Below are 12998 nucleotides of genomic sequence, written 5' to 3' on the forward strand. Positions count from 1 at the left end.
TGTATCGCCCCGGATCGCTGCAAAGGCAGCAGAAAAGAATCGTGACTTCTCAGTTTGGAAGGCTGAGAAGGCACCAGCTGTAACTTCAGCTGTAAGGGTAACCACTACTTTAAAGTTTTAGCATGCTTCATACACCAACTCCTCCTGAATAGGAAACTAATGAGTGGCATAAAATGTGCTGTTAATTAAAAGCTTCTAAGACACCAAACCTTCTACATGCTTCGGCTCAAGTCAGCAGTTCTGCAGGGCTTGGTTTAGGCTGCAAACCAGCCCCAAGCCTCTGGCAGCAGCATTCAGCTATTTAGAAAGATGTTCAGCCAGTATTTAACCCACTGTTAAGAGACATCCACATCTTGTTTAAATTTATCAGACAGCTTGCTCCTGCTAAGAAACATTTGACATGGCAGAGCTCTGTCAAACAGCTCAGAGGTTGTGGTTTCTGTCTAGAGGACCCAAGCCAATGTTAAAAACATATAAGGAGCGCTCTAGCTTGGTGTGAAGTCAAAGAAAATGCAGCTAATTACCTCAACAGAAGATGCCTGCAGTGCTGCACAGAAACAGGGCCTGAATTCTCCGGTCATAACAGAATTTATACAGCACAGGGTCTGTCTCACAGAAGGAGCTGTGCCTCCTGCAAATGAAGAGGCATTGCCTATGTTTATCATTAAGGTCCATTGTTCAGTACATCAAAAAAAAACCCCCAACCATTCTGAAAGAGAAGAATGTTGTTGTGTTTTACAGAGCTAAAGCTTTGAGTATTCATTTCTGCCTTGCTGCAAATGAGGCAAGCAAACCCCATCCAAATAAAAATCCATTTCCTTGCTGTTATGGCATGTGGGACAGAGAAGCTAGTTAAAACGAGAAAGAAAAACAGAAGAAAAGGAGATTGAGTAAGCCACAGCACGCTGGTCAAAACTCCCAGACTTCTAGTTGCCCAGAAGTTAAGAAAAGCAACAGAATCTACCTGTCATTGTGAAGTTTCTTCAGGTCCTCTGATGAAATAACTTCACACTTCTAAATTGCCTTTTTATGTGAAATCTCTGAGATGAGAATCTCCTTATTTTATGTAAAGCACCTAATGTGCTGAAGAAGTAATTGATTGACTGCTGTCAGCAAGCACTACTATTACACCGGGTGCATTCTTCACCTAGAGACCTAACTGGATAATCATAGCTTTAAAAATGAACAATCTAAAAGTATTCAAGCAAGGAAGGGTGGGTAACAGCTTCTGTAGCATTTTTTCCTCATGACAGTTAAAAAAAGGTTTCTTCCAGAATTCATGGATTAATATTCAGAAGACTAGATATTAAATTAAATCCATAGCATGGGACAGAGTTCCCTCTCATTTTGCTCCAAATTGGTGTACGGTGTGGAGAACTTGCCTTGCAAGAAACACTCTTGTTTAAATGTCTTGATAAATTGGATTCCTTTGATGCTGTTTGCTCTTGCCTTCCTTAATCTCTCCTAATCATAATAATGATTTTTTTTTTGTCTGCAATGCATCTGACCTACTTCCACACTCCCCCTATCCTACTGCTTTCTGTTTATATTCTATGTGATGTATCTGTATGTTTATCCCCCTTTTTCCATGAAATTTCTTCCAAAAAAATTAAGATCCTGAGGCAAATCGGGAGATGTTTTGAGTCTCACCACCCAGTGAATGCTGGAAACCACATGCTAGGATTCTTCCCCTTTAACTAGCCCAGGCATCAACCTTCATCAGTCCCAAGACACTGTTAACCTACATGGAATTTACTGAAGTATTTGAACCACAAAACTCTGACAGAGACCTACGAAATTCAGGAAATTCAATTTTTAATCACTCCAGCAAAAAAGGAATTTGTCAATTAAAAAAAAAATAACTTTGACACAGGGAGAGAAGGAAAATAACTAGCTTTAAACAGTGGCAGGTGCATCACTTCAGACAAATTATACACCATCCATCCCGAACTCTGTCTGAAGCAGAAGGATAGCCCAGGGATTAAGGTTTTAATAGAGAATTTAGAATTAGGGATTACAGTCCCTGCTCCACTACAGCCGGTCTATGTGGCTGTGGCCATTTACAAAAGAGGGTTAACAAATTTTATTTTCTCTTAGCAGGAGACCAGCAACACTAAATATTGTCAGGCTGTTAAGGCTAAATGCAGTCTAAAAGAAATAATTCTTGGATGGGATCTTGAACACCTAAAATGGGAGCTTCATGGGCATTTAAAGTGAAAGCCACAAGCCCTCTGCCCAGTACGTGGGTATTGCTGGAAGCACGCTAATTCAAGACTCTCTTATTAACCTAGAAGTATCCTGGGTAGCTGTAGATTTGCACAGACCTAAACAGGCCCTGAGCTGAGTAGGGAAACACTTCAACTCATGTGTAAAATTCTGGTATAATCCAGGAGAGAAGAGCAATGCCTTTTTACATCTCTTTTTTTTTTTTTTTGGGGGGGGGGGGGGCATTATCTGAGACTGAGATACCAGTGCACTAGTTGCCATAAAAACAAGGAAAGAGCAGCTGGTTGCATGCAAACCACTTCTACACACAGGTCAGTGCTGATACAGACCCGAGTGCCACAGCACAGAGGAACTAAAACCAGCAGCACAAAGTTTAGACCAACTCTCAGTTTATGAGGCAGATGGGAGAGTGAGTAAGTCTGAAGAAAGTCAGCTGTGACAGAATGACACTGCAGACCTTGGGACAGTTACTGTTTCTGCTCAAGCCTTAATTATTTTTCAATTTTACCAACTCCACTCTTCGCTAAAGATCAGGAGAGGTAATAGGAAAGCAGATTTTGCATCAATGAAGTAATTTCTTTCCTCATTTCTGGCACACTATGCTAGGAAACTGTTAGCAGAGTCTTGCCTGCAGATACTCATTGAGAGTCAGCACTCCTGCAGACTTCACACCATTCTGTATCAGTGACATTCCAGTCTTCACTTGATGTTTTGAGTGTCTTGTGACCAAATAAGTGAGTTTGCCATCTGCTTTGAGAATCTGACTGTCTGGACATGCCTGGCTTTTGAGATATCCATCCAGCTGAGTTAGGCAGGAGCAACCGCACAAACAAACTTGGGTTGGTGGTGTAGCTTGTGCTCTGACTACAAAGCAGTGAAGGACAATCAGATAACTGGAAATATATAGTGTGGATTACCACCAGGCAAGGTGTCAGTCTTGGAACTGGTCTGCACATTGGAACGAATACTGGAAGGTTTGGGAAGAGCAGTACAGAATCCTTGAGAAAACTTGCAAAAAAAAAAAATCAACAGTCCTAATTCCCCTTGTGTACATCAATGCTTCTTAACTAATTGCTTCAGAAGCAGTATTCCTGATTTGCTGCAGCATGGGGGAGAGGAGAACCTGGGCCCGTGTTCAGGGAACAAAATGTTTAGAGCCAAGCAAGCAAAGACAAAAGGACAACAGGAACCAAAGGGTGTTGTATCTGATCCAAGAACAGAAGGCAGTTACAGTCTCAGAAGTAAATGGCAATAAGTGGCAGGTGTTATAGTATCTTGAGAGCTAAGAAACAAAGATATTTCCTGTGCAATAAACCAAGTAGCATTACATAAAAGAAGAATTTAATTGAAAGGGACAACCACCCTCACTCTGTGCGTCCCACTGCTTTTAACACTTTTGTGACAAACCAACAAGACACCCTGATATTGCAGCATCCAAGGGGGTCTCACTTTACCACAAAATCTCTGAAGTATTTTTATGGATGCTGAGCCAAAGTACAATGAGGATACGTGACCAAATTCACGCAGTTTGTCTCTGGCAACACAAGAGCTGGATCTGGGCCTCTCACACAGTTCAGGCCAGTGCTCTTAATGCTAGACTCCCTTTTAACACCCTCCCCCTCAACACACGCACACCTACAAGAAGGGGTGGGAAACTGGGCTCAAGCTTACTTTATTTTCTTTACTAGAAAGCCAGTGAATCAGCTCTTGATGAGAAAGTGCAGAATCATGCACATGCAACTGTTCAAAATTCAGGGAAATGCTGAAAGACATAATTTTCTCCTTCCTGTTCTCAATACTGTATATTAAATGAATTTGCTGGGTGCCATTCCCAGCACCAACATCACAAACACCACCATTCTAACTACCAGTGTTTGCCGACTTGTCAGATAACTTACAGAGACTGAGGAGCTTCTTCATCCAAGAGCTGTTCTTCTGCTTGCACTCTGCATTCAGTGGATTAATTACACATCTCATTCCCACTGGCTATCTTGCACTTGTCAGAACTATGCAAAACTCCCCTAGAAATGAGAAAAGAAAGACTCCTAGAATAAGCAGGCTTAAAAAAAAAAAAAAGAAAAAGAAAAAAAGCAGCTCTTGACTGGAGTATATATGTCTAATAGCTAATTATGATGCTAAGTCATGGAATCTGATGATAAAAAAAAATTAGCTATCCCCAGAAGACACACAATCTAATAAATGTTCATTGCAAATCTAAAAACCTAAATCTGCTGCCTGCTGAGATAACGAAGAATGATTCAGCCAGACCCAGGCATCTTTTTAATTTCAGATGCAAAGCTGCTCAAGTGTTGTGTGAGGCTGCTACAGAGAGCAGCCAGGTAACCGGGAGGGACAGTCAGCCCCAAACAGCCCCGGCTGCCAGACAGGAGAGGCTCCCTGCCCAGGTCCTTGGGGGCTGGAAGACCAGGAAAGAAAGAGGGCCATAACGAAGGCTCGGGGGCAACAACTGCCAGTAGGATTCCTGGCTTAATTTTTGGTTTGATATCGCTGTAGAGATGCATGTGGATGTATGCTCAGCCCGTTTATGGAACAGAGATAGATTCTGCTCGCAAGACTTAGCTCCTTGTTAGCTATTCTTCTATCACAGCAATCCTCACATGTAAGCTGATTCCCTGGCAGGTATTTTTATTTATTAATGCCACTGAAAATCCTGCACCTGCCCTTTGGGTAGCAATATCTGGTGATCCTCCTTAATCTCTGAGCTGAGAACAAAGCTATTATTATATTACCTTCAAAAAATGATCAGCAGCTCCAGTGATACAACACCAGGCAACAAAACTCTCATCTCAAATAAAGTGGGACATGCTTTCTGGTTTTTGACCTACATATTTAATCAACTTGTATTTTCACGGGGCTGATAGCACGTGGCTCTGCTCCAAGAACTGCCTGAGAGTTTCCATGTTGTAAGTGAGCTCCAAAGTGCCACAAGTGATGATGCAGCACTTTTAAACAAATTTCTAGGTGCAAGGAGGTGCATTTTCTATCGACCTCCTGACAGAGAAGTCCAGTGGGTAAAACAGACCTACAACTTCTGAATTGGCCTGTAAAGCATCTATTAGGGAACTGTCCTTGTAAGGGACGTTTCTTATGCCTTTCTTGTTTACTTGCCCATAGGCAAAAATGCTTGGCCCAACTGTCATTCTAGGATGCTCAGAGGGAGAGCAATCACATAAAAGCACTGCAGACTTGACCTAAGGCCAATTTCCCTCCAGCATAAGCTAAATCAATCAGCGAAGGAACCTTTTAGCTAAACTCCCTGCTTATTTCTCTTACTTTCTCTTTCCTACCCATTGCCCAAAGTCACCCATAACCTTTCTTCTCTTCCTTCCACTGTTTTTGGTTTTGGTTTTTGTTTTTAATCCAGCTTGTCCCTTCTCCCACAGCTATCTGGTTCTCTCTGTGATGCTGCCTCCCCTTATCTGGGATTCTCAACCAGTGCCCAAGGGCCAGAGTAGCCACTGCTGCTGTGGTGCAAGTCTAGAAGAATCAAGTAAATCTGCTGGGTCACAGGGTGAGCCCAGCATCAGCTCTGTTCCTGCAGACATCTACTAGAGAACTGTATTCACTCCTTTATTTCTATGCCCCGTAGATACAAAAAGCTGGCACAGTATCTCACATCCGCTGTTGAACCTGCCACATCTCCTGTGGACAGTTCTTACCACCTTTTCTACTAACTCACACAAGATTTAATCTGGCTTGGTGCACAGGACTTCTTTCAGCAAGGACTTCTCCCTCTCCTATTCCAGACTTCTGGGGTGGCTAATGCCAATAGCCAGAAGTCTGAAATGTGGCAGCAATATCACCTTCTACTTTCACCGAAGCGTACTGTAGCCCTGGTATGGTAGTGGTATTGTAGTCCTGGTATCTGCACAGTTCTGCAGCTAGATATCAACCCTAACCTGCCCAGCTGTTAAATTCAGTGTTCATATCCTGACCTTGCTTTCTATCTGCTGTCTCCTATTCCATTCAGGTTAAACTTTGCAGTTTTAACCTTTTTTTAAAAAAAATCTACAGATTATGCTTTTTATACAGTAAAGTGAAATAATGTCTATACAAGCCTAAAAGAATTCTACGGTGAAGTCCATCCCACCCTTAAAAGTGACTGTGATTTCTGCTTTTTACTGCAGCAATATTAGAAATTGACCCTCAATACAGCAGAAGTCGGTGTGAAGTTTTAGATGATTACTAAGTAGTTTAGTAGTTTCTACCCTAAGTTCTGTGAAGGTAAGTAATGAGCTTTGAGCTGTTCTAAAGTCTTCAGCTTTATAGTTCTGTAGCCTGCGTTAACCTTTGTGTGGCTCACAGCTAGCTACAGGTAATCTGTGAGGGTTTAGAGCAGGTGATACTCACTTTAAAAGTCTCTTAAATGTATTTGTAAAATCATAATATACCTACAGAATCATTTCTTTGCTTAAACAAAGCACCATACGGTACTTTGGGGCTAACAAAACAAATTTTGCTTTAAATAAATATGCAAATAACCATTGGTTGAGTGCTAGATTAGTTAGTCTCACTAGAGAACGTGCCCTAAAACATAAGCAGCCTTCCAGAGCATCTCTGTCATTTTGTAAAGTGCACACCACAGAGGCAAGTTGCCACAAATATTTACACTTGTGAAATTACTTTTGCAAAAGATCAGATGAATGGTTCATCTTAAATGAGTGCCCTGTCCATGCAAATTGACCTAAAGCAGCAAAACTGATGATGAAACATTACCAAATAACTCATTTGCAAGAGGAGGTTTCCCCTACTTCCATCAGTTTGTATCTGGGACACCCAACCACTGGAAGATTTAAATACCTCTTCTAATTATAGCTGAATATATTTATAGATATTTGTAGATATTTTTATCCTCCAGATAAATAAGCAACACTAATTCCTGTTTAGCACTGAGCACCAGTATCTTATGGCAGCAACTGCTGCTGATTGTAATCATACAGTTCTCAGAAGTCAGTATCAACCTGAGCTTCCCCTAGCTCTGAGATGGGTGTCAGAAAACAAAAATTCTGCTCTTAGGTGTAAGTCTATAAAGACAGAGGAATTTTCAGCTTGTGTGTTTGATAGAAGTAACCACCTTGGGCTTTTGGAGATCACAGTCAAATAAAAGAACTTGGTTCAGCCATGGCTTTTCTTACAGGCAGCTGCAGGACAGTTTTACCCATCCCTGAATTTCACAGTATGTTTGTTAACAAGAAAAAAACTTAATTTAACAAAAGCTTGAAAAATAAACTGTCCTCTATCCTTAGATGTGGAATCCGTTCCCTGGAACAACAACAGAATAGCAAAAAAAGCTGCCTCAGCCCTCACGTTCTAAGGTTCACAAAGATTTCACCAAAAATTCCACTGATTCTCCCCATGCTGATTAACCCAACCAAAACACAGCACGGTCATCAGTGCAAGGGGAGAACTCCAGACACATCGGAATTGCACAATGATCAGATGAAGCGCTCCAGTTGAAGAAAGAAATAAATGGAAAATTAATATGGGCCACCGCAAAATGAAGAGGCCTTGCTCCGTCCTGCTTGCTCTCGAGCCCTATTGACAGCACAGCTTTCGCCTTTGTTATGCATTTTACTAATACTTCCCCAAAATGCAACTTCCTTGTAACTGGCTATGTCTAGAGTGCATGCGAGGGGAAAAAATGTCCACGACTCCCATAAGCCACAGCTTGCCAAGCATCTGCCTCACGTGTGACATGTTCACACTTGACAGCTCCGTCAGGCTCTCCCCGAGGCTCCCTGGAACGCCAAACATCCACCCCAGTTCCAGAAAGCAGCTCTGCTCCTGCCAGCAGGTACCAGAGGCCATCTCTAGCACCTGCACTGTGCAGCCCCTCACTTTCCCTCCTTTCACTTGCTCTTCCTGCAGGACTGCAATTCAGTGGGTGTGACTGGAAAGGCAGAGTTAAGATCTCATCCCAGTTTCCACCCTGACAACCCGTCACTTTGTTTTAACCTCTCCCCGTCTCATCAGTCCACCTCCAGATTCCCTCCCTTGATGTTTTCAGGCACACAGCTAGCAGTCAGCCTTTAACTTCTTATCCTTTTTCAAAACTAAAGAGCTTCTAAACTTCATTCCACCTGCTCAGGGTCACAGCATCCCAACTCTATGCCAACCCATGTCCAACATTTGGATATAAGCAATTGCCACAATTCTCATCATTCCAACAGCTGGATGTTACAGCTCCTGTACCTGGGGTTAGGCCACTCTCTCACAGAGATGGAGAAAATCTTAAGATTCAAAATGCAAGACAGTGGCACTTCTCACAGGATACTTGTCCAGCTTGTGTAGCTAGACCTCAGGCCTGATCCAATCTGCTATGTTCACTCACTTCAGGCAACAGAGAGACACAAATAGAAACAGGCGGCGCTGGCCACACAGTCATAAATATACAAATTATTACACAACATAATTTGCATTAAATATGACGGGGAGCAGCACTAAATCAGTCCCTGTGAAAACAAGGCAGGGGCTGGTCTACCCTGCACGTCTGATCGCCATCAGACAGTGTCTCAGATACTCTTCCCCAGTGCTGGGTTCCAGGACATTGCCGGGTTTCCCTCAGCCTAGTATCTTTACTCACTTTTGGTGTGCTACACTGTTTTAAGTTCATATTCTTTCTCAGCTCTTTCCTCATGGGGTGGGTATAATGGTAGCATGTCCTAACTCACACTAACTGCCCAAATCCAGGGTCATCTCTCCATAGGAAAAATATCAAAGCATCAAGTTATTAAACAGAGATTGTGAGTGCTTGCTTAGTAAGCCACAGAAGTGCACAGTAAACGCACAGTAAATGCACAAAAAGGCTATTCAGTCTTGCAGGGCTTCTGCTTACATGCTTTATTAGCTCATCTCAATCTCTAGCCTCATTTCCAGAGCAAGCTGAGGCAGTTCTCCACCTACGCTAGTGCCCATAACTACTTGGAAAACTGATGGTGCAACACCCGTCCAGCAGCTGGGGTATCTGTCCTGGATTATACCAAAAAATTGCAAGTCTGTGAACTTCAAGAAAATTGAGCACAAGTGGTCTAAAGACAGAAATTGTGTGAACAGGCAAGCAGTTGCAACACAGTCCCACCTCCCTTCTCCCCAAGGTCACAGCAGCTGGAATGCACTTGCCTGAAGTTCGCTCTCACAGAGGAACAGCCATGTGATTGACTGAAATAGTCACTTGATTTCATAAATGCTTCATGGCAGTACAGCTCCAGGAACATTTATAAGGGAAAGATTCAAGAGCAAGCAGTCAAAAGAACTATTCTACTCTATCTCAAGCACAGCATCACATTTGCACGCAAGGAGAAATAAGCCAAATAACTGGAAGAATTCCTCTCAGCAGCCTGCACACTCATCTGGGCAGGTTTGACCATCAGAGAGACAAGCTGGAATAGAAAGTTATAGTCTGCTCTGCTTTTATTTATACAGAGCTGAACTTTACATATGCATAGTCCCAGAGACTATGCCTGTACACTAAGAATATTTTGTAAACATTGACCTTTAGGGCTTTAAAAATCGATTTATTCACTTACACTTCTGATCTTCCTCATTGCCTCATATAACCAAACACAATGTTCTTCAGGGCGACAGAATGGTAATTTTTTAAAGGGGGGGGGGGGGGGGGAAATGTCCAATTCTTTGAGTAAAGGCTACAGAATATTGCAAATTTATACTGTTGTTCACAAGCATTTTGAACATTCAGTGACTATTTTGGCCAAATCGTTTCACAGGATGGTAATTTTTTTGCTAAAGAGTCTAAATTTATGGTTCATTAAAAATCTGATCTCAGTGATTCTGAATGCGTATCTTTGTGAGTCTAGAATTTACTTGGATTTATAGCGTTGTACAGAAATGTGCCCAACTAAAGGACCTGTATCAACTATACTTTGGTATTTGGGGGTTGTTCCACCTTGGGGATAGTGGGATTCATCCCCACCAAAACTTGTTAACCCTCAGGAAAATCTTCAAGTTACTTACCTCTGCTGCTAACCATGCACAACTCATATGCCAGCGTCACCCCTGGCATGCCCAAGCTATTTAGCTATCTTCCTGTTTATCACTGCTACTAGAAAACATCACACAACAGCAACAAGTTGCAGCATCATCAGTGACAACTGCTCAACAGCTAAGGCTCTGTTCCTGGGTGTATGCAGCTCAGTAAGTCACAGAATGGTGTCTCTTTCATTTGGTGTACACCACACCCTTTCCTCTTCCAGGGATGAGCAGCTTTAAAACCAGAGGTGTGTGTTTGGGTACATCCTACGTGAGTCGGGGGGATTCTGATACCTAAAGATACTAAAAATAAATAAATCTAGCCATAAAATACTGTGGGAAAAAACATCTCCCCTATCTCTGATGAACAGGAGCCAGGATGCCTGAACACAAAACATCCCGGACCAGAGCACAGCATGTCACAGAGTGACCAGTTGAGCAATCAGCCAGACGGAGTCAGTAGATCCATTGCCAGGAAGTGATACATTTATTCTCTGAAAACATGAGTAGGAATAATGGTAAGGATGGAGTCTTTGCCTCTCCCCCCTCAGAGTCCTCTCAAACATGCCAAGTTTGCTACTGAAGTTACTTGGATGGAGTCTCTTGCTCTTATCAGTAACATCTACTTTTGGGAAAAAAGCCTGGCTTCAACTGTCAATAGCAATGTGCCTATTGGCTTCAACAGAGGCAAGATTTCATGCTTGGTATCTAAATCCTATGTGAATTGCAAACTCTACTAACTGAAATGAAGATTAGCTTAAAATTGAAGTTAATGAAACTAGACGCATTTTTATGCTGATGCTTTTTTCCTGATGGCAAAACACTTGCTGGTTTAGCTTCATAAGAATACTGATAAATCAGATTCTGTAGTAATTACCCAGAAGCTCCAGTCCAAATTCAGAATCCCTACATAACAAACTCTCTAAACTTACAATAGCGACCTGTCTGCCTCCCTCAAAGCGGAAAGGATTCGCCTTTCTTCCTGGGTTATATACATCCAGGAGACTTATTCTATAAATGGTGGCAAGAATTGTCTCACTTGTCTCCCAAATCTAGCAGAAGGCATGGCTAATGCTGGTGATGTGCCCTGAAATACTGGGAGGAAAGGTGCTATAGCAATGCAAAGCAGCTCTCAGGAACAGAAATACATTGTCTCTCACTTTTCTTTTGCCCCACCTATTTTGCTTTCACACTTCTTTGTTGTGGTCCCAGTTTATTTTGTAAATAGAGTCTAGTACTGTTTGGCAATGGCATCAGCATCTTCTCAAAACAAACTTATAAAGCTCAGAAGAAATCTCCAAATGCAACTGTCTTAAATGTTTATCATTTCATTCCAAGAAAAATATTTAAGAGAAGCAGAACATGAAGTAAAGGAAGGAAAGATACAGTGTTATCTCACATAAACATCTTCTCAAAGCACAGCCAGACCAGCTGATACAAAAACAAAACAAAACTTTGAAGCAGCTATCAACATAGCTGCTCTCTGCAGCTCCTCTCAGCCGAGGCATCTTTCCATGGACATTCCTGGACAAAAAAGCCCCCCAAAACCCCAACAGTTCTGTCAGGAAAAATCCCCTTCTTCAATTTCCCTAATCTTGCACCTCAGTGGAAAAAACCCAGTACATATGTACCAAGTCATGTGGTTCTAAAAAAATCCTCACTCGGGAGAAAAAAAATTGTACTCTTGATAACAAATAAATATGCACCAGTTTTTAAAAGCTGAAACAAACAAACAAACAAAAAGGGCCTGGAAGAACTGACACCTGGCCGTATTCCTCCCTCTCAGCCTTTGGGTATGGTTTTTTTTTTTCCTGAGAGCACAGGCTAACTTGCTGACGAGGTGATCAGGGCCCAGCGACCTTCAGATCCGACATGAAAAGGGCAGATGAGCCCTGTGGACACACAGCAGCAAGCTATAACTGGCAAGGGCTGAAGCGATTCAGCTCAGTCCTTTCCTGTTTGGGTGAACTGGATAGAGGGGCTCTGTACTTTTCATTCAGACTGAAGCATTTCCTGCCACCATGAAGAGACATTAAAGTTTTCCAGAAAATTAGCAAGACCGAGGACTGATGAACAAGAAACGGAGAGAACATTTGAAATGGGAAAACGTTCTCCCTTTATTTTATTATTTTTTTTTTTTTAAGCAAAGATGTCCAGACAAAAAGTAAAGGCGGTGAGCTTCAAATCACAAGCCGCAAGCTTGGTGGGAGGCAGTTAAAGGGGAAATGCAGCAGGGATCCTGAGCACTGAGTCAAGACCTTTCTTTGATCTTCAGTTTTCTCAAGCTGCATTCTCATATCCAGCCCACCATTTGTTTTTAGTTAGACAGACATAATGAAAAATACTCTCCTTGGGAAGAGCAACAAACAAGCCTTGCAAAAATCACACAGCGACAGCCAGTCAAAATAAGGAAGAATTAAAACCACAAAAGAGATGGTGGCATCTAATAAAGTGGGAAAGGTTCAACTACTTGGGGATGCTCTGGGTATCTTTCATCCAGGAATTTCAAAGTCACTCATATCAGTGATGGATAGATAGGAATCACCTACTCGCACATTACTACATTTGCAATCTCATACACGGAACCAACAAACCCGCTTCCAGCGCCCCAAGGTTTTATCAGCAGTGAGCCATGTGGGTACGGTCCTGGCTCATCCCAATTAACTCGTCAGGTTTGACAGGATCAGAGTTGTAGGTTGTAGCACAATAAATCACATGATTTTGCCTTGTCATCATTGTAATTTTACCTATTTTCTGCATCCTCT

This window comes from Athene noctua, chromosome 26, assembly GCF_965140245.1.
Source record: "Athene noctua chromosome 26, bAthNoc1.hap1.1, whole genome shotgun sequence".
NCBI lineage: Eukaryota > Metazoa > Chordata > Aves > Strigiformes > Strigidae > Athene > Athene noctua.